The sequence below is a fragment of the Gorilla gorilla genome, chromosome 1 (assembly GCF_029281585.2).
Source record: "Gorilla gorilla gorilla isolate KB3781 chromosome 1, NHGRI_mGorGor1-v2.1_pri, whole genome shotgun sequence".
Taxonomy (NCBI): domain Eukaryota; kingdom Metazoa; phylum Chordata; class Mammalia; order Primates; family Hominidae; genus Gorilla; species Gorilla gorilla.
This window is the reverse complement of record NC_073224.2, coordinates 144,966,501-144,986,029: the sequence shown is the minus strand read 5'-3', so window position 1 is coordinate 144,986,029 and position 19,529 is coordinate 144,966,501. Positions and strand designations below refer to the sequence as shown.

Sequence of the window (19,529 nt, the reverse complement as noted above, 5' to 3'; positions counted from 1 at the left end):
CCCCCGCCCCAGCCCTCACGCCACCGGGGCCGGCGGCTAGGCGGCCCCGCCCCCGGGCTAGGCAGGGCGCCTGGGGGCTTCCCAGCCACAGGCCATTCACGTCAACCTCCAGGCATCCTCCGCGGCGGGCCCGGCCGGGCCGGCGGAGGGGAGCGGAAGCCCACCGGAGCTGGCCCGCCGCTGACCCGCCGCCTCCGGCTGCCTCCTCCCGGGCTCTGGGCCCAGCGCGCCCAGATGCCGGGCAGGACCCCTCCGCCCGCTGCTGGAACACCAATAGCAGCCTTGGAGCCTCTGGGCCGGAGGAACGGGGGCCTCCACCGACACCTGCTTCTTCCCTCACTTCGCAGCCTTCCACACCTGTTGATCTGACCTCTGCCCCGCTGCCGCCAAGGAGTAACCTAAGGCTTTTGGCCTGATTCGAGCTCACTCCGTCTAAACCTCTAAATGCGGTGCGAAAAAATCCTGGGGAATGTGCCATGCAAAGCCTGGGCATTTCAAGTGCTTTTCTGGATTCTCATCAACTCCTCTTTACAGGCATCTTTATCCGGAATTCAGCTCGTCCCAAACCCCACGTGGTGTAGCTCTGCTTGTGTTTTTGAATCCCGGGGCCTCTTTGAATCAGAAGCCCTTTGTATAGAGATAAGTATCCTTTAGGCCAGAATCAGCCTCCATTTTTTTCGCAGTCCCATTTCCTACCCGTAATACTTTCTTCTGATTTTAAAGCCATTTGATAGAGAAGGGACAGGGAACAGAACCTTCGCCCCCCGCCTGAGCAGCTGGTAGACTAGATATCTTCCAAACATTATCTCATTTACTTCCCTGGAGTTACAAATAGGTAGATTTCATGTCCGTTGAGGGGTGAGAAAGCTGAAACTTTGAGACTTAAGAATCCTGGCCGAGGTCAGCCTCCTCCGAAGCTTCATCTCTTGCCACCACTTTCTGGTGCACACCTAGGACAGATTTCACTCCCTGAGATCCCAGGATGAAACCTATGTTTGCCAAATACCAGCTACTGTGCCAGAAGAGATCATGGAACCAGGTGTGGAAACCTGCTTGAGAAGAGGAGCCAAAACATCATAGTTGAACCGTCCTGGAATAGAAGTGAGTAAGGTGAACCAGGTGTGGTGGCTCATGCCTGTAATCCCAGCACTTTGGGAGACCGAGGTGGGAGGATTGCTTGAGGCCTGGAGTTCAGGAATATTCTGGGCAACACAGCAAGATCCTGTCTCTATAAAAAATCCAAAGTTTTTTAAAATTAAAAAAAAAAAGTGAGTAAGGCAGCTTGAACCGGAAGTGCACAAAACTGCTATCAAGTTTGCAAGGCTTTTCCCAATGACTTTGAGGGATGGAACCTGAAGGAAGCGGGAGGAGGCAAATAGGGAGGAAAGTGAAATGATTTATAAATGACTTGCTAATTTTGTCCAAAGGGAGTAATGATAATTAGGGCATTCTTCCCACACGAAGATGACACAATTGACCCAATATCATTGAGGCAAGCAGTTTGGGCTGTTTTTCCAGTAGTATGACAGTGACGGTGTGTCAACCCCAGGACCTCACCCACATTTCTTTGGGACCTAGGAGTGTGGGAAATAGCAGCCAGATTTGAGGTACAAATCATGGTGTCCAGCCTGCAAAGCCTTTTTGCAGCAATCTAAGCCTGACTGCTCCTGTTGTATGGTCAAAGTCATTTTAATCTACTTTAGCTTATTGTAAAATGTTCAAGAATTGTATTTTGTCTTGAAAACCATGAATTTTATTGTTTATGGGGAGTTATTTTTTAAGGAGTGCAGGATTTCAGTTTTGGATGATGAAAAAGTTTTGAAGGTGGGTAGTGACAGTGGTCACACAACATTGTAGATGTACTTAATGCCATTGTACATTTACATGGCTTTAAAGTAAACATGAAATTTTCTACATTTGTTTGTTTGATCAACTGTTATCCTCCCTAAGGTACTTGAAGTTCTTTCTGACATTGCCACTGGAACTTACTATTTAAATATTGTTGGTCCTCTTGGATTCCATCAGTACTCCAGAGGCTTCCTTCGTTTCTAATTTAACTCATCGTGTAAGAATACGTAATGCTGTTGTTAGCACTAGGGAATGTATCTGAGTCGCATGCACCAAAGTGTGTTAGCAGCAGCAAATCTGTATGGGTCTGCAGCAACCTCAGTTCTTGCCTCCTCCAAAGAAAGAATTCTACCGAGAGGCATAAGGCAGAGGGAGAGGCCAAGGCAAGTTTTAGAGCAGGAGTGAAAGTTTATTAAAAAGTTTTAGAGCAAGAATGAAACAAAGTAATGTACACTTGGAAGAGGGCCAAGCGGGCAACTTGAGAGATTCAAGTGCGCTGCTTGACCTTTGACTTGGGGTTTTATACGTTGGCATGCTTCCAGGGGGTTGTGTCCCTTTTTCCCTGATTCTTCCCTTGAGGTGGGCTGTCTGCATGTGCGGTGGCCTGCCAGCACTTGGGAGGGACCACATGCTCAGTGTGTTAACTGAGGTTGTACGCATGCCCACTTGAGGCATTCTTCGCTTACTAGTCAAGTGTTCCTAGAAGAAGGTCATATATGAGTACCAGTTAAATGCCACCATTTTGCCTCTTAGTGCACACCTGTGAGCCCACTCGGCCAACTCCTAAGATCCTATCCAGAAGCTGCTGATCACCAGTTTTAGGTATTTTCTAGCCATTGGGAGACTGCCTTTCCCTGGTGCCGGCTGTGACCAGTTATTATTTTAGAGAGACAGTTTAACAACTGCCTGACCACCTGATGGTTGCGTGACATTCCTGGTGGGAGCGGGGAGCCCTCTCCTGCTCTGCTCGTGTCTGACTACCTACTGTGGCACTATAGAATAAAATGAGAAAAACTTAAAATTTGGGACAATTTTAACAGTTTTATTGAAGTATAATTGATATAACAAAGTATATTTAAAGTGTTCAGTTTGATACACACATATACACATAGATACACCTATTTAAAAACCCATCACCACAACAGACAAAGGACATATTCATCATACCCAAAAGTTTCCTCATGTAGCCCCTCCCTCCCAGTCTTCCTTACCTCTCCACCCCACCAGGCAACCCCTGATATGCTTTATGTAACTATACATTAATTTTGTATTTCCTAGAATTTTATATAATTGGAATCACACATTGTATACTCTGTTTTATCTGGCTTCTTTCACTCAGCAAAATTATTACGAGATTCACTGACATTGTAGCATGTATCATTAATTCATTCCTTTTATTACTGAGTAGTATTCAACTGTAGGGATACACCAGTGATTTTACCCATTCCCTTATTGATGAACATTTTGGTTGTTTCTAGATTTTGGCTATTGCAAATAAAGCTGCTGTGAACATTCATGTACAAGTCTTTGTATGGACATATGCTTTAATTTCTCTCCCATAAATACCTATAAATGGAATGGCTGGATCAAGTGAAAGATGTATATTTCACTTTTTAAGAAACTGCAAACTTTTTCCAAAATGATTGTACCATTTTACATTCCCACCAGTGCGTATGAGAGTTCCAGTTCCTCTGCTTCCTCACCAACAGTTGGTAGGTCAGTTTTTTTAAATTTAGTCATTCTTATAGATGTGGAGTATGGTATCCCATTATGGTTTTAATTTGAATTCCCTTAATACGTAATGATGTTGGGCATCTTTTCATGTATTTATTTGCCATCTGTGTATCTTTTTCATGAAATGTTTGTTCAGATCTTTTGCCTACTTTTTATTGGATTGTGTGTTTTCTTATTATGGTATTTAACTTGTCACTGTTAGGATACATTTCAAAAATCCTGACCAAGTTCTAACAGTAGAATGTGTCAGTAAATGCTCAGTTTAAGTAAAATGTCACATTGCAAACTAACTACCAGGGTGTGGCCCAGCAATCTTAAGTACTTTCCCTGGAAGTTTCTGTAATATGCAGAACACTTTGAATTGAAATAAATGCTGTTAAGGAGGTCAACTCAACCTTTCCAAATTTTTATTAATTAAAAGCAGTTGTTGGAGAGTTGTAGAAAAGCATTTTTTCACAGAGGCAAATTTGTGGGTCATATTGCCGTACATCTTGCCACGAAAATAATAATATAAAGTGTTTTGAAGAATACACCCTGTAAATCTGTCAGAGGCATGTGAACCAAAGCAACTCCATCTTGAATAGGGGCTAGGTAAAATAAGGCTGAGACCTGCTAGGCTGCATTCCCAGACAGCTAAGGCATTCTAAGTCACAGAATGAGTTAGGAGGTCAGCAAAAGGTACAGGTCATGAAGACTTTGCTGATAAAACAGGTTGCAGTAAAGAAGCCAGCCAAAACCCACCAAAACCAAAATGGCGGCAAGAATGACCTCTGGTCGTCCTCACTGCTACACTCCCACCAGCGCCATGACAGTTTGCAAATGCCATGGCAACATCAGGAAGTTGCCCTATGTGATCTAAAAAAAGGAGGCATGAATAAGCCACCCCTTGTTTAGCGTATCATCAAGAAATAACTATAAATAAGGGCAACCGGCAGCCCAAGGGGCTGCTCAGCCTGGAGTAGCCATTTTTTTATTCCTCCTAATAAACTTGCTTTCACTTTACAGACTCGCCCTGAATTCTTTCTTGTGTGAAATCCAAGAACCCTCTCTTGGGGTCGGATCGGGACCCTGTTCCTGTAACAAGTCCACAATGCCAGAGAATTAAAGAGAACCACAAAGGTATGGGTCAGTTATGGTAAAGGCAGAAGGGACCCTAAAAGACTCAGAGGCTAAGAGACTTTTAAGCACCTGCTATGTGCTAAGCACTATTAGAGGCACATAACAGGCAGTGAGATCAAAATTCATCACCCAAATAGGGGCATTTTTGAGAGTGAAAGGGCACTATTAATATTTTTTTATTTCAGGCAGTCCTGATAAAGCCGCTTCATAGTGTGCTCATTTCACCCTCAAAAGTGTCCCGTTGAGATGCTAAATCACAGTCACCCCACTTACAGGCATCACTTGCAATAACCCTATAATAATCAGTATTATCTATTCCTACTTTATAATCAAAAACTAAGGTTTAGTGTGGTACACAACTCAGTCAATATCAAACAGTTAACAGAGAACAGAGTTGGGATTTGAAACCAGGCCTGGTTTAGAATGATTGCTCAAAAACCAACTTCCCAGACTCCTGAAGAATGTGAAGTCACCCTTTTTTGAGGGGGGCAAGGGGGGATGCTTTATGGAATTTATTATTAAAATGCCCCTGGCCTGGCGCAGTGGCTCACACCTGTAATCCCAGCTCTTTGGGAGGCAAGCGGATCACATGAGGCCAGGACTTCGAGACCAGCCTGGGCAACATGGTGAAATCCCGTCTCTACTAAAAATACAAAAATTAGCCGGCAGGGTGGCACACACCTGTAGTCCTAGCTACTCAGGAGGCTGAGGCGAGAGAATTGCTTGAACCCAGGAGGTGCAGATTGCAGTGAGCCAAGATTGTACCACTGCACTCCAGACTGGGAGACTGCACTCCAGCAGAGTGAGACTCTGTCTTAAAAAAAAAAAAGCTCCTATCCTTTACATCTTTTTCTTTATAATAACAACTTTGTATTGGATTTGGCAGTGATCCTTTGTTGTTGCCCATCTTCATTTGAAATCAGTTTTTCCAAAACACATGTGAGCAGCCGAATAGAAGAGACGCATAGGATGAGGTATGGGAGAAGGGGAGCAGAACTGCCACAACCTCTCTGTCACGCCCCACTTCAGGAACCTTCATGGGTTCAGCTATCTGGAAGCTCCCTGAAATTGCTCTTGTAAGGTACATTTGCTCCTTTTTCCCCTCCCTTTGGAGAGTGCTCACCAGTTACTCCAGGTGATACTATTAGTACATCCATCGTGTGCCACCTTTTCCACCAGAGGCAAGCACGTGGCGGACTTTTCAAAGGGATTACCTTATCCCCCACTAGGCCAAGTACTGGGCCCAAGGAGGCACATGACCCAAACAAGGTCCACCAGAGTTCTTTATGATAAACAGATATGGAAGCTGAAAACGAAGTCAAACTGACTTAGACAAAAAGTGGACTTTAGTGGTTCATGTGACATACAAGTCAAGGAGATGTAGCATTGGGCATGGCTAGAGTCAAGGACTCAGTCAAAGGCATGACAAACCAGGGTGTCTCCACGTACCTTTTCTCTTCTGCTAACTCCCTCAGCCCTACCCACCAGGGGAGAAATTTACCACTGAAAGGTCCAGGTTTACATCCTAATCTTCTAAGTGAAAAACTTCCCAATGGTTCTAACAAAAGTCCCAGAATTGAGCTTCACTGTCACCTACATATTTCCATGCTAATCACTGCAGCTACCAGGAGGAAGGCACTGCTGGCAGGCCTGGGTATGTGCCTAAAGTAGGTGTGGAGGTAAGTTGGCAGCTCGGCCAGCACCACAGGAGCTGAGAGAGGGAAGACGCACAACCCCAAAGGAAAATGGGGGAAGAGATGCTGGCGAGGCAAATAAAGATGATGCCCACTGCACAAGCTCTTCTCTCTCCAGTCTGTATTGCAAGGCCGCTCACTTCCATGGCCCCTTTAGAGTCCTGCACTTGATTTTTTATCCGTTGTTTTTTATTTATTTTTTTATCTCAAGGAGGGTTCCTAAACTTGTAAAAGCTTCAGATCCCTCAAAATCTGAAGCTATCCTACAAGAGAGTCACCCAGAATATCTACCTCCCTCTTCTCAATTTAGGAAGCAAGTGTTGTCAATTGCTCAACTACATTGCCTTTCGTCCACTCCCAACAGCCTGAAACTGAGGTTCTTATTGCCACAAAATGGCATCCTGCCCCTAGCCTTTTTCTCCTGATTCATCTCCAAAGCCTTACAGCAGGGCAGTTCCTTTAAAAATTAAAAACACTATTACCATAGACCTCTAGGAATATACCCAACCTAATTGAAAGCAGGGTCTGAAAGAAATGCTTGTATACCTTTGTCCACCAAGATGTGGAAGCAACCTGTGTCCATCAGTGGGTGAATGAGAAAACTAGAAGTGGTATATACATGCAGTGGAATATTATTTCCTTAAAAAGGAAAAAATTCTGACATATACTGTAACAAAGATGAACGCTGAGAACATTATGCTAACTGAAATAAACCAGTCACAACAGGATAAATACGGTGTGATTCCATTCTACTATACTATATGGTATTCCAAATACTGCATGATTCAGCTAGAGGATGAAGAGACCAGGTAGTGGGGAGTTACCATTTAATAGCTACAGAGCTTCAGTTTTGCAAGATGAAAAAAGTTCTATGGATGGATGGGTGGTGATGGTAGCACAACAGTGTGAATATACTTAATGCCACCGAACTGTTCACTGAAAAATGGTTAAGATAATAATTTTTATGTGTATTTCACCACACTTTTTAAAAATCTGATGCCTCAATAGCTTTTCTAAATATGCATGGGATCATAACTACCTTACTTAAAAGTCTAGTGGCTCTTCATTTGGCCACAGGCCAAGCCCAAGCTCTTTGACTTACAGAGTTGCTATAATGATAATTTTTAAAAATCATATATGCAAAGCACTTAATTATGCCCCAGTGCCTGACACAGGGTAATTTCTCAATCATTGGGTGTTATTAGTATGATTATTACTAAGACTATTATCTGGCCTCTCCCTGCCTCTCCAATCTTGTCTTCTGTCACTTCCAACCTTGTGCTTTAATTCTAGAAACAGCCCTGAATTGGCCACGCTGTTTCACACTTAGGTATCTTTGAATACGTTGTTTTCTCTGCTTCTATTTGTTAACATTTATCCTTCAAAATTGAATTCAGATATCACCTTTCCCAGAAGGCTTCCTTGTCTCACAAACCTCCGTGAGATTTATTCGGCCCCTTTTCTATGTGTCCTTTCTATTTTGTAAATGTTCCTATTGTTGCTGCTGACACAGTGTCATGTAATTTATTTGTTTACATGCCTCTTTCTAGACTGAGAGTAGATTTAGGGCAGGAAACTATGTCTTCTTCACTGCATCATTCCCTAGGATCTTATATTGAATCTGGCATAAAGTAGATGGTCAACAATTGCTTGCCTGATGAATAATATGACGAGCACTTAGTCATTTTTACAAATCTTATCCCATTTAATATTCAAAATTACAATTAGAAGGAAATATTATTGTCCTCATTTTTTTTTTAGAGGAAGAAACTGAGGCTTAGAGAGGTTAGTGACTTGTTTAAGGTCACACAGCACTAAGATCAGAACTAGAGCTTAGGTTTTTTTTTTCTGCTTCTGAAACCTATGTTTTTCTTGGCACATTAAGTCATTATAATCTATAGTTTCCTCAGACAGGAAGTGTAAAGAACACAGAAAAGCAAGAATTAAATTCTGGGGTGGCTCAGAAATTTGGAGAAAAAGAAAAAGAGAGCAAGTAAAATCACAAACAAGTACAAAGAATACTAAAATGAACTCAGCAAACAAGGAAGAAGAAAGTTTTAAGGAAAAAGCTGAACAAACATACAAGGTAAATGCAGAAAGGAAAAGAGCCTTTTATTTTTCAGTATGGTCCTTCTCATGGAGAAGCCTCAAGGCCACAGCTCCAGTAGAAATCACATTTTGGGGTAAGGAAGGGAAGAGTCAGTGAAGAAATGGAGGGAGCAGATTTAGAAAACCGTGTTTAAGGCCAGGTGGCAGTGGCTCATCTCTGAAATCCCAGCATTTCGGGAAGCCAAGGCAGGTGGATCACTTGAGCCCAGGAGTTTGAGACCTACTTGGGCAACATGGTGAAACCCCATCTCTACTAAAAATACAAAAATTAGCCAGGCATGGTGGTGTGTGCCTGTAGTCCCGAGGATTGCTTGAGCCAAGGATGTCAAGGCTGATTGAGCAGTGATCCTGCCACTGCACTCCAACCTGGGCGATGGAGTGAGATCCTATCTCAAAAAACCAGAAAGAAAGAAACCAATGGAGGGAAGCTGAGAAGGGGGCAGTCCTTAACAAGTAGATAGCTGGGTTGAGAGAAGCAAAAGCGAATTTATAGGGTTTCTAAAGGCAGGGGCCAGGAAAGCTGAAGAGGTGAGAGTTCTGGGGGTGGAAGGGGCTGGCAGGAGCTGAGGGAGTGAAGTGCTCATTCTGGACATGAGGAAGGAAGACAGACCACCTGTCCCTTTGAAACTCCTCCTGCCACTTTCTCTTTCTCATGATAGCTGTCCTTCCTCTCCTCATTCCCATATTCATTTATTCTCACTCTCTCTCTCTCTTTCTCTGTGTGTGTGTGTGTATGTGGTTTCTTCTCTCTCCTTGCCTTATTCCTGCTTGAAACAATTGGGAATACCTCACTCATTTTATCTATTGTCATTCAGGTTCAAAGACATTGCTGATTCTCTAAATTTGGTGTTAACAATAAAACACAGTGTTTTGACAGCAGCCACAGGACTTGGCAGTCCCAAAAGGGAATTCTGGAAGAGAGGAGAGGCCTCAGTCAGGGTTGTCTTTTTCTGGAGTTCATAACCTTCACAAGACTTTTATGCAATTATTTTTGTGTGTGTATGTACTCACCTACATTTTTAGGGAATAGGATTCTACTACATTTATTTACTGTCAAAGGGAAGGAGGATCAGAAAGGTTCCAGGCCCCACTGCCTTTTATAATACCTCTATCAAATACAGGTGCTCAGTTTTAGCTTCTTTATAATAATTTGTGTTCTTGATTTCGATAAGGATACAGCTTAAAAGCTTTTATTCGTAAGAAGTAGGGTTAACATCAAGAATCTCAACTCAGCAATCTTTTGAAATGCAGAATGACTCACATTCCAGTGTCACATTCCAGTCTTCTTTGTTGCTTATCAAAAACCTTAGATAATTTAAGATGGTATCAAAATACTAATGCAGTTTAATTCCTTTGTAAACAGTGTTCACTCTGAAACGTCCCTATTGAAATGCAATTCCTTTTCACTAGTTGAGGCAGTGGGAATAAAGTGTATTAATGGTCTAAATTTCATCACGTAGCACTGTTCTGACAAAGAAAATTATTTGCAGATTATGCTGAAAGTTGCTTAGCACCTGTTTCTTAAAATAAATGTGTTTACTTTTTGGTAGTGAAGACGCTTGGAAAATAGGCATTTATTTCCATAGTATTAAAAGCATTGGCCAACTGTAATGGTTCCCAGGGGTAGGATCACTTGTGGTCAGGAGTTCAAGACCAATCTGGGCAACATAGCAAGACCCCATCTCTACAAAAAATTTAAAAATTAGCCACACAGTTACAGTGAGCTATGATCATGCCATTTCACTCCAGCCTGAGCAATAGAGCAAGACTCTGTCTCATGCCATTTCACTCCAGCCTGAGCAGTAGAGCAAGACTCTGTCTCTATAAATAAATAAATAAATAAATACACTAATATAGTAAGCAGAAAACTCAAGTAACGTAATTTTTTTGTTAAGTTCCCATTAGATGACTCACTTCAGGAGGGCAGGAACCATTCTGTTCGACATTGTATCCCCCACACTTTATACATAGTAATCATTCAATAAATGTTTATCTTGTTAAAATAATTAATTGGGAAGCATTCTGCTGAGACCGTACCAGTGCCTCAGGTTCCAACACAAGCAAACTAAAACCCAACTCAATGTAAGCACTAAAATGAAACAAACTTAACCAATTAGAAATGACCAACTAACTTCTAGATGAGGCCAAAGGGACTTTTCACCTTAACCTAATTTTTTTTTTTTTTTTTTGGCCTTGCTTTCACAAACACCTTATAAATGTTTCACCTCATGCTTCCCGGGTGGAATGCTGAACCCCTTGCCACCTGGTACTGCCCAATTCATGAATTGCTCTCTCCCCAAATAAACTCTGTAACATTTTCATGTGCCTAAGTATATCTTTTAACAATCTAATAAATGAATATAAAATAACAAGTTGATAACAATATCATATCATGCTCTAAAGCATCTTCAGAGGTATATCATTTGGTGAACTTTATTTCATGAAATTGACTCATTAACTGTTTGTTGAGAGCCAGTCCTGCACAGGGCTCTTCCAGGCCCTGGGAATACAATCGTAAATGAGAGGGTTAAGATCCTTCCTTAGGAGCTTTTGGTCTAGTAGGGGGTGGGTAACAGGCCATAGTCAAGCAATAGCATAAGGAAGATTATTTCAGGGAGTCAAGAGCACTGTGAAGATTGTGAATGGATACTATGCTGGGGAGTGTGTGTGCTGCTTGAGAGAGGGTGTCTGGGGAGGAGGTGATGTTCAAGCAGAGATGTGAATGTTGAGAGGATAAGGGAGAAATGCATTGCTGGCAGAGGGTGTCGTCAGGGCAAGTGTATTGAGAGAATCAGCTTGAAACAGAAAGAAACAGAAGTGGCTGGGGGCATTGAGCAAGTGGGAGAAGGATGAAGTGGGAAGGGTAGGCAGAGATCAGACGAAGCAGGGTTTTGAAGGCTATGAGGATTTTGGCCTGAAAGGAGGAACAATGAGGATCTGTGATCCTGAAAAACTCATCTGTCTTTATTTTCTGAATTAAAGGTTAAAATAAGACCAGATTAGTTAAGTATTGAGGTGATTTAGAAATAGAAATTCTTGAATGGTGCACCTAATAACTCACCTGAAAAATAAAATTAGGTAGGTGGGCACATTTTCCAGCCATTTTAGATAAATAAGCACTGATTATAATACTTGCTCAACTGAGAGCTTTATGATTCAGAGAAGGAATGTGGTCAACATAATAGGAAAGAATTTTTCCATTCTTTTTTGTGTATTTAGAATTGGCCACTATACTAGTTTCCATTTCTTTCTCCAACTTTGCATTCTAAATAGTTTGGATCATGATCACAAATTAAAAAAATATATATATATATATATATATATATATATATATATATATATTTTAGCCTCACCTAAAAGTTTTTTTCTTTCAAAAATATTTTTAGAGAAACTGCTTTGTAAACTGATTTGAGCAATTTTTGCTTTCAGTTCTCAGCTTGAAGAGGATATGGGTGTGATTTATAGGCATTATTCCAAATGCCAAAAAAAATCATTTTCAGCTGTTAAAATTTTCCTTTGAATTGCCTGGTTTTACTGTTGTCTTACCAGAAATGCTGTGGTCTGACTGTGTCTTCCAAAATTCATGTTGAAACTTAATCTCCAATGCAATAGTATTAAGAGCTGGGGGTCTTTAGGAGGTGATTAGGCCATGAAGGCTTCTCTCTCATGAATAGGATTGAGGCCCTTATAAAAGTGGCTTCACACAGAGTTCAGCCCCTTTTGCTCTTCTGCTTTTCTGTCATGTAAGAACACAGCAACAAGCTGCCATCTTGGAAGCAGAGAACAGCCTTCACCAGATATATACTGAGCCCCCTGGCAACTTGATCTTGGAGTCCCAGCCTCCAGAACTGTGAGAAATAAATTCCTATTGTTTATAAATTACCCAGTCTCAGATATTTTGTTATTGTAGCATAAGTGGACTAAGACAAGGAAAAAAAGAAACAGGAAAAAAAAAAACTTCAAGAAACTTAGCTACTTAATTATTTTCAGAAAGTATAATGGTTTTATATATACAGTTGATTCTTGAACAACATGGATTTTTTAACTGCATGCATCCACTTACACATGTGGATTTTCTTCTGCCTCTGCCACTCTTGAGACAGCAAGACCAACTCCCCTTCTTCCACCTTCCCAACCTACTCAATGTGAAGATGATGAAGATGAAGACCTTTGTCATGATCCACATCCACTTAATAAATGGTAAATATATTTTTTCTTCCTTATAATTTTCTTAAGGACATTTTCTGTTATTTAGCTTTCTTTATTATAAGAATATAGTATATAATGTACATCGCATACAGAATATATATTAATTGACTACATTATTGGTAAGAACTTCAGGTCAACACTAGGCTATTAGTAGTTAAGGTTTTGGGGAGTCCAAAGTGATGCATGGATTTTCAACTGCACCGGGGGTTCACACTCCAAATCCCCATGTTGTTCATGGATCAATTGTACATATGATTTATTTCCCTCTGACATCGTGTTCTCTGGAACATATTCTTAATGAAAGTTTTGAAATACAGTAGGCAGTACAGGGTAGAAGTTAAGAAAACAGCCTTGAGTTTGTCTGCTGTGGACCTTAGGTAGATTATTTACATGATCTTTGTAAGCTTCAGCTGTTTCATTTGTAAAATAAGGTTGTGTGGGATTTAAATGATAATATGTTATTATTTCTAAATATATGTTCCCAAGGTGAAATTAAACTTGCTTTTAAAAAAACTGTGAGCTAACTACACGTATTTTCTTCATATTTTATCCAGTCTGTAGTATTCTGTTGTAGTAACAGAAAGATGAAGTTTACTGCCGGGAGCAGTGGCTCACGCCTGTAATCCCAGAACTTTGGGAGGGCGAGGCAGGCGGATCACTTGAGATCAGGAGTTCAAGATCAGTCTGGCCAACAGGGTGAAACCCTGTCTCCATTAACAATACAAAAAAAAGTAGCCAGGTGTGGTGGCACACACCTAGAACCCCAGCTACTCAGGAGGCTGAGGCATGAGATTCTCTTGAACCCAGGAGGCGGAGGTTGCAGTGAGGCGAGATCATGTCACTGCACTCTCCAGCCTGGGTGATGACGTGAGACACTGTCTCCAAAAAAAGAGAAAGACTAACTTTAGTTAGCTCATGGTTCTAGAAGCTGAGAAGTCCAAGAGGATGGTGCTGGCATCTGGTGAGAATCTTTTTGCTGTGTCATAACATGGCAGAGGGCATCACATGGCAAGAGAGCAAGAACATGCATGTCAGGTCACATCTCTCTTCCTCTTCTTGTAAAACCACTAGTCCCATCATAGAGGCCACACCCTGATAACTTTAATCCAAATTACCTCCCAAAGGCCCCTACCTTCATCAACATATACATTTTCCCAAAGGCCCCTTCCTTCATCAACATATACATTGTCCCAAAGGCCCCTACCTTCATCAACATATACATTGTCCCAAAGGCCCCTACCTTCATCAACATATACATTGGGGAATTAAGTTCCCAACATGAAATTTGGGGGACACATTCAAACCATAGCACTAACTCTAAGTTATTTATCTTATACCCCAGTTATTTGTGTATTCTTATCTTGGCATGTATGAGTTAAACCACCATTAGTTATTATCACATGATTAACTTTGGTAATAACTGCTCTTTTTTCATGGGTGCTATTCCCATCTTTAAATCTTCTTTTCTTTTTCAACCTGAGTGACAGACAGAGACGGGGTCTCACTCTGTCACTCAGGTTGGAGTGCTTTGGCACAGTCTCAGCTCACTATAACCTCTGCCTCCCAGGCTCAAGTGATTCTCCCACCTCAGCCTCCCAAGTAGCTGGGACCACAGGTGAGTGCCACCACACCTGGCTAATTTTTTGTATTTTTGGTAGAGATGAGGTTTCACCATGTTGCCCAGGCTGGTCTCAAACTCCTGAGTTCAGGCAATCCACCTGCCTTGGCCTCCCAATGTGCTGGGATTACAGGCATGAGCCACTGCATCTGGCCTTACACCTTTTGTTCTTCTTTTTCAGAGACAGGGTCTTGCTCTGTTACTCAGGCTGGGGTGCAGTGACTCAATCAGAGCTCACTGTAACCTCAAACTTCTGGGCTCTAGCAATCCTCCTTCCTCAGCCTCTTGAGTAGCTGGGACTACAGGCATGTACCACCATGCCCAGCTAATTTCTTTTTTTCTTTTTTGAGACAGAGTCTCGCTCTGTCACCCAGGCTGGAGAGCAGTGATGCGATCTCAGCTCACTGCCACCTCCACCTCCCAGGTTCAAGCGATTCTCCTGCCTCAGCCTCCTGAGTAGCTGGGACTACTGGTGTGTACCACCATGCCTGACTAATTTTTATATTTTTATAAAGATTAGGTCTCTATATTTTTGTAGAGACAGGGTCTTGCTATGTTACCCAGGATGTTCTCTAACTCCTGGTCTCAAGTGATCATTTTGCCTCGGCCTCCCAAAGTGCTGGTATTACAGGCATGAGCCACCACACCTGGCTGCATAGTATCTTAAATCCATGGGATAGGGATTATATTTTATATCTGTTCCTTACTTGTTCCTAGCTGAGTTCTGAATACAAAGCAGGTGTCCATTTATTATTTATAAGTTAAGATTACAATGTTACCTCCTGAGGACTGCTGAGTCATTTATACAACCATCCAAAAGACTGGTTAATATGTAACTTAAAAAGTTGTTGGCTCCTTCAGATGTAAGCCAAAAACACAGTTCTAGTCCGCGTCAGCCCACAAAGGATGAACAAAGGTTGGCAAGTGCTGCTCTTAAAATGCACACATCTTTTTATCCAATTTAGTCATTCAACAAATATCTGTTGAGTGTCTACTGTGTACCAGGTTCTGTCCTAGACTCTGAAGAGACAGCAGCGAGACAGACAAAATCCATGCCTTGAAAGTCATGATTTTCTCTGCTTGAGTTTTATTATCTGAACTAATTCAGAAAAAGTCAAAACGATTGTTCTTAGGTCTTTTACTTAACCAGAACCAGACGGGCCCAAGGACAGCTGCACAATCAGCCTTGCCTTTCTATTACGGAACATACCTGTGCTTCCAGAATAAACTCCAAACATCTAAGTGTACAAAGTCTTCTTCACATAGAATGTCTCACTGACAACTAGGTTGGCAAAAAGGGCTCTCAAATTCTATGTTCTAGTCAGTGGTCTGCTTTTAGTAATTCAGTAAAGCAGCTGTATCCAGAAAACCTTTTTTTCTATGGTCCTCTTTCTGTCTTACTGTCTTACCTGGCTCCCTCTCACCGAGCTGATCAGTCATCTTCTCCAGGAAGCCTCCTTTGTCCTGCTACTCCATCTGGGTAAATACACACTTCTGGGTTCCCATGACTTTCAGTTTTTAATCTATATAATAGAATTTAATGCCCTGTATTACAATTGACTGTGTATGCTCCTTAGATTTAAAGACTAATTCTTTTATTACTGTGATGACTGTAATAAAAGAAAAAAAGTAAGAAGAAAGGGAGGGTGTGTGGTGACATTGATAAGAATTCTCTCCAGAGCCCATTTTTTAGAGTCAGACCCATTTGTGTCAAACCCAGCAACACCAATTATTAGTTGTGAAGCTTTGAGCACGTTACTTATCTCAGTTGAGTCTCTTGACCCTGGCACTAATCATTTGCTTAATGAAAGAATAGTAATCATTATTAGAGGCTTAATTAATTATGATAGCATGACTCTGTGCAGGCACTGTTTTCAGCACTTTTTACAAATTTCCCTATAATCTAACATAACCCTGTGAGGTGAGTAATGTTATATCCCTTCTATAGATAAAAATGAAGAAACTGTGGCCCAGAGAGGGTGACCTGCCCAGGTTAGTCAGAGGGGTTCCAGGGTACATTCACTTAACTATTACACTCTAGTTGCTGGCTGCAAGGGAGAATAGGGGAAGAGAGACAAGGATGAGCTCAAAGAACCCCCTGCTTCCATCAAGAAAAGCATCCTTCGCCACTCTCATTTCATTTACTGGGAATTATCCTGCCAATACCCCAGAAGTGCTGGTCTTCAGTCTAACATTCCTTCTGTTATGGTCTGAATGTTTGTGTCCCCTCAAAATTCTCATTGAAATTTAATACCGAAGGTGATGATATTGGGAAGAGGGGTCTTTGGGGGGTGATTAGGTCACGCAGATGGTGCCCTGTGAATGGGATTAGTGCCTTATAAGAAGAGGTAAGAGAGCTAGCCTGCCCTCTTTACTCCATAAGAGGATACGAGAAAAAGTTGGCAGTCTGCAACGAGGGAAAAAAAACCTTCATCAGACACAGGATCTGCCAGTCCTTGATCTTGGACTGCACAGCCTCCAGAACTATGAGAAGTAGATGTTTGTTGTATGAGCTTCTCAGTCTATGGTAATTTGTTAGTGATGTCCATGCTAACTAAGACAGAAATTGGTACTGAGAAGTAGAGTGCTCCTTTAACAAATACCTAAAAATGTCAAAGCAGCTTTGGAATTAGAAGTTTCAAAGTGCATGCTAGAAGAAGCTGAGATTGTCATGATGGGATGTTTAAAGTCAATTCTGGTGAAGGCTCAAAATAGTAAGAGAAGAGCTCTAGAGGAAGCTTTTATCTTCTTAGAGAATATATAAGTAATCATGGACAGAATGTTGGTAGAAATAAGAATGATAAAGGCCATTTTGATGAGGTTTCAGATAGAAATGAGGAACACATTATCAGACAATGGCCAAAAGATGATCCTTATTATAAAATGGCAAAGAATTTGGTTGAGTTGTGTTCATGTTCTAGTGTTTTGTGGAAGGTAGAATTCGTGAGTGGTAAAATGGATATTTAGCTGAAGAGACATCTAAGTAAAGTGTTGAAGAAGTGGCTTGGTTCCTCCTAACTGCTAACAGTGAAATGTGAGAAGAGAGAATGACTTAAAGATGGAATTTTTAAGCAAAAGGAACTAGAACATAATTATCTGAAAAATTCTCAACCTATCTGTATTGCAAAAAAAATATGAAAAGCACGTTTGGAAGAGGACACTCAGGGTGTGTGGCCAAGAAACCATTCCATAAGGAGATTAGGTGTGAACCATGAATTTAATCAGCTCCCACAGATAAACTGACAGTTTAACTTGAAGGGGAAGGAGAGGGAAGGAATGAAGGAAGGATGTCAGAAGTCTTGGATTTTGCAGGGCAGTACCTTAGAGCTATTTGGCTGCAAATGTGCACTATTCTCCAAGACAAGGGAAGAATGACCGTGAAAGCGATTCACAGATCATCAGGGCTGCCTCCTTAGTTTTGAAATGAGGAGCTGTTGCCTTGTTTTCAACAGGTCAGATGATCCTCACTCAAAGCTGTGCAGGCTTGACTAGAACCTAGCAAGACCTTTGGGGGCAGGACCCCTGCCTGTCAGAGCCACAGGATAGGGACTGCAGCCTCAGTGGGTGTGGAAGGTGAGACTGCCACACAGCGGGTCCCAAAGGCAGGACCGTTTCTCCAGCAGGCCTGGAGGGCAGAGTGCAGAGCTAGGAGACTTAAGAACCCATGGAGTTTGCCTTGCTAGATTTGGGCTTATTTGGGACCCGTCACACCTTCCTTCTTCCCTATTTTTATCTTTTGGAATAGGAATATCTACCCTATGCTTGTTCCACCATTGTATTTTGGAAGTACATAACTTGTTTGGTTTTATAAGTTCACAGCTGGAGAGGAAATTTGCCTCAGTATGAATTGTATGTGGAGTCTTACCCATATCTGATTTAGATAATACTTCAATGAGACTTCAGACTTTAGATTTTGGAGTTGATGCCAGAATGAGTTAAAAATTGGTGGTGGGGCTGGGGAGCTGTTGGAATGGAATGACCAAGTGTATTTTGCGTTTGAGAAGGACATAAGTTTTCAGGACCATGGGCAGAATGTGACAGACTAAATTTTTGTGTCCTCCCGAAATTCATATGTTGAAATCTAATCCCCAGTATGGTGGTATTTGGAGGTGGGACCTTATTAGGTCATGAGTATAGAGCCCTCATTAATGAATGGGATTAGTGCCCTTATAAGAAGAGATCAGAGAGCTAGCTTGCTCTCTCTACTCCATGTGAGGATACAAAAATAAGTCATCAGTCTGCGAGCCAGAAAGAGGGTCCTCACCAGAACCCAACCGTCCTAAGCTTGAACTTTCAGCCTCTAGAACTGTGAGAAATAAATTTCTGTTGTTTATAAGCACCCAGTCTATGTTATTTTGTTAAAACAGGAAGGTGACTAAGACACCTTCCTTTTATCTCAAACTCTTTCCTAGCTACTAAACAGATCTCATATAAACACACTAATTATGTCTGTTTTGCGGATCTAGCAGGAAAACACAGCTCCGAATACTAAAGAGCCTTTCTTCTTTATTTGTGACTGTCATCTTCTCTGACAGACCAAGCAGCTTTGGAAGATCTGTGTGGGAAAACAAGGTCACCACCTAGCCAGCCAGTCTATCTTCACACTCACAGGAGACTTTATTAATTGACAGAGAGATGTCAGTTTCCCTTCCAATTTCTGAAATTTCCTTTTCACTCACTATTCCATTTAATGCATAGGCTTGGCTTTTACACATTATACATAATTTCCTTCTAAAATAATTACACAAGTACCTCTAAGAATGGTGGGTCTCAATATAGAAGCATGGTCAATAAAGTAGATGACCCTCCGCTGAAAATGACCCCCCGCTGAAAATGACCCCCCAACTTTACCCCCACCCACAGTAGCCCCCGTAGCTAGGCTTGTATTCTTTTACCCTCCCCTCTAAGTTTAGCTGATTAGAAGTCTGAAGATGCCCCAATCGATCCTCTTACCTGGGTATTTGAAGTTGAATTTCTTGTTTGGTCACTTAAACTGAGGTCTTATAAATTTAGAGCAATCTTATACGTAGAAAAACAGAGAAAGCAGGTTTAAAAGTTAGGTTGCAGGTTCTGGCTTCCTCAATAAAATCCCAATATAATACTAGCTCAAATGAGATCTATGTTTCCCTCTTATATAAGAGTCTGAGGCTAAGCAGTTGGGTCAGGGCTAATAATCACATTAGCTCCATGGTGTTGGG

General features: G+C 41.6%; 1 long non-coding RNA gene across 4 annotated transcripts in view; it reads left to right on the top strand.

Annotated features, from left to right (window-relative positions):
• Positions 1 to 42: 42 nt before the first annotated feature.
• Positions 43 to 19,529, top strand: part of LOC101136314 (uncharacterized) — a 52,847-nt gene continuing 33,360 nt past the window's right edge. For 2 of the 4 annotated variants that reach the window (XR_010130388.1, XR_010130387.1), the window contains exons 1-2: positions 87 to 3,560; positions 4,588 to 4,701. This is a non-coding gene — a long non-coding RNA (uncharacterized lncRNA). Of the gene's footprint in view, positions 3,561 to 4,587; positions 4,702 to 8,296; positions 8,482 to 19,529 lie in introns of all 4 variants that reach the window. The other 2 variants (XR_010130390.1, XR_010130386.1) reach the window with 2 other exon arrangements.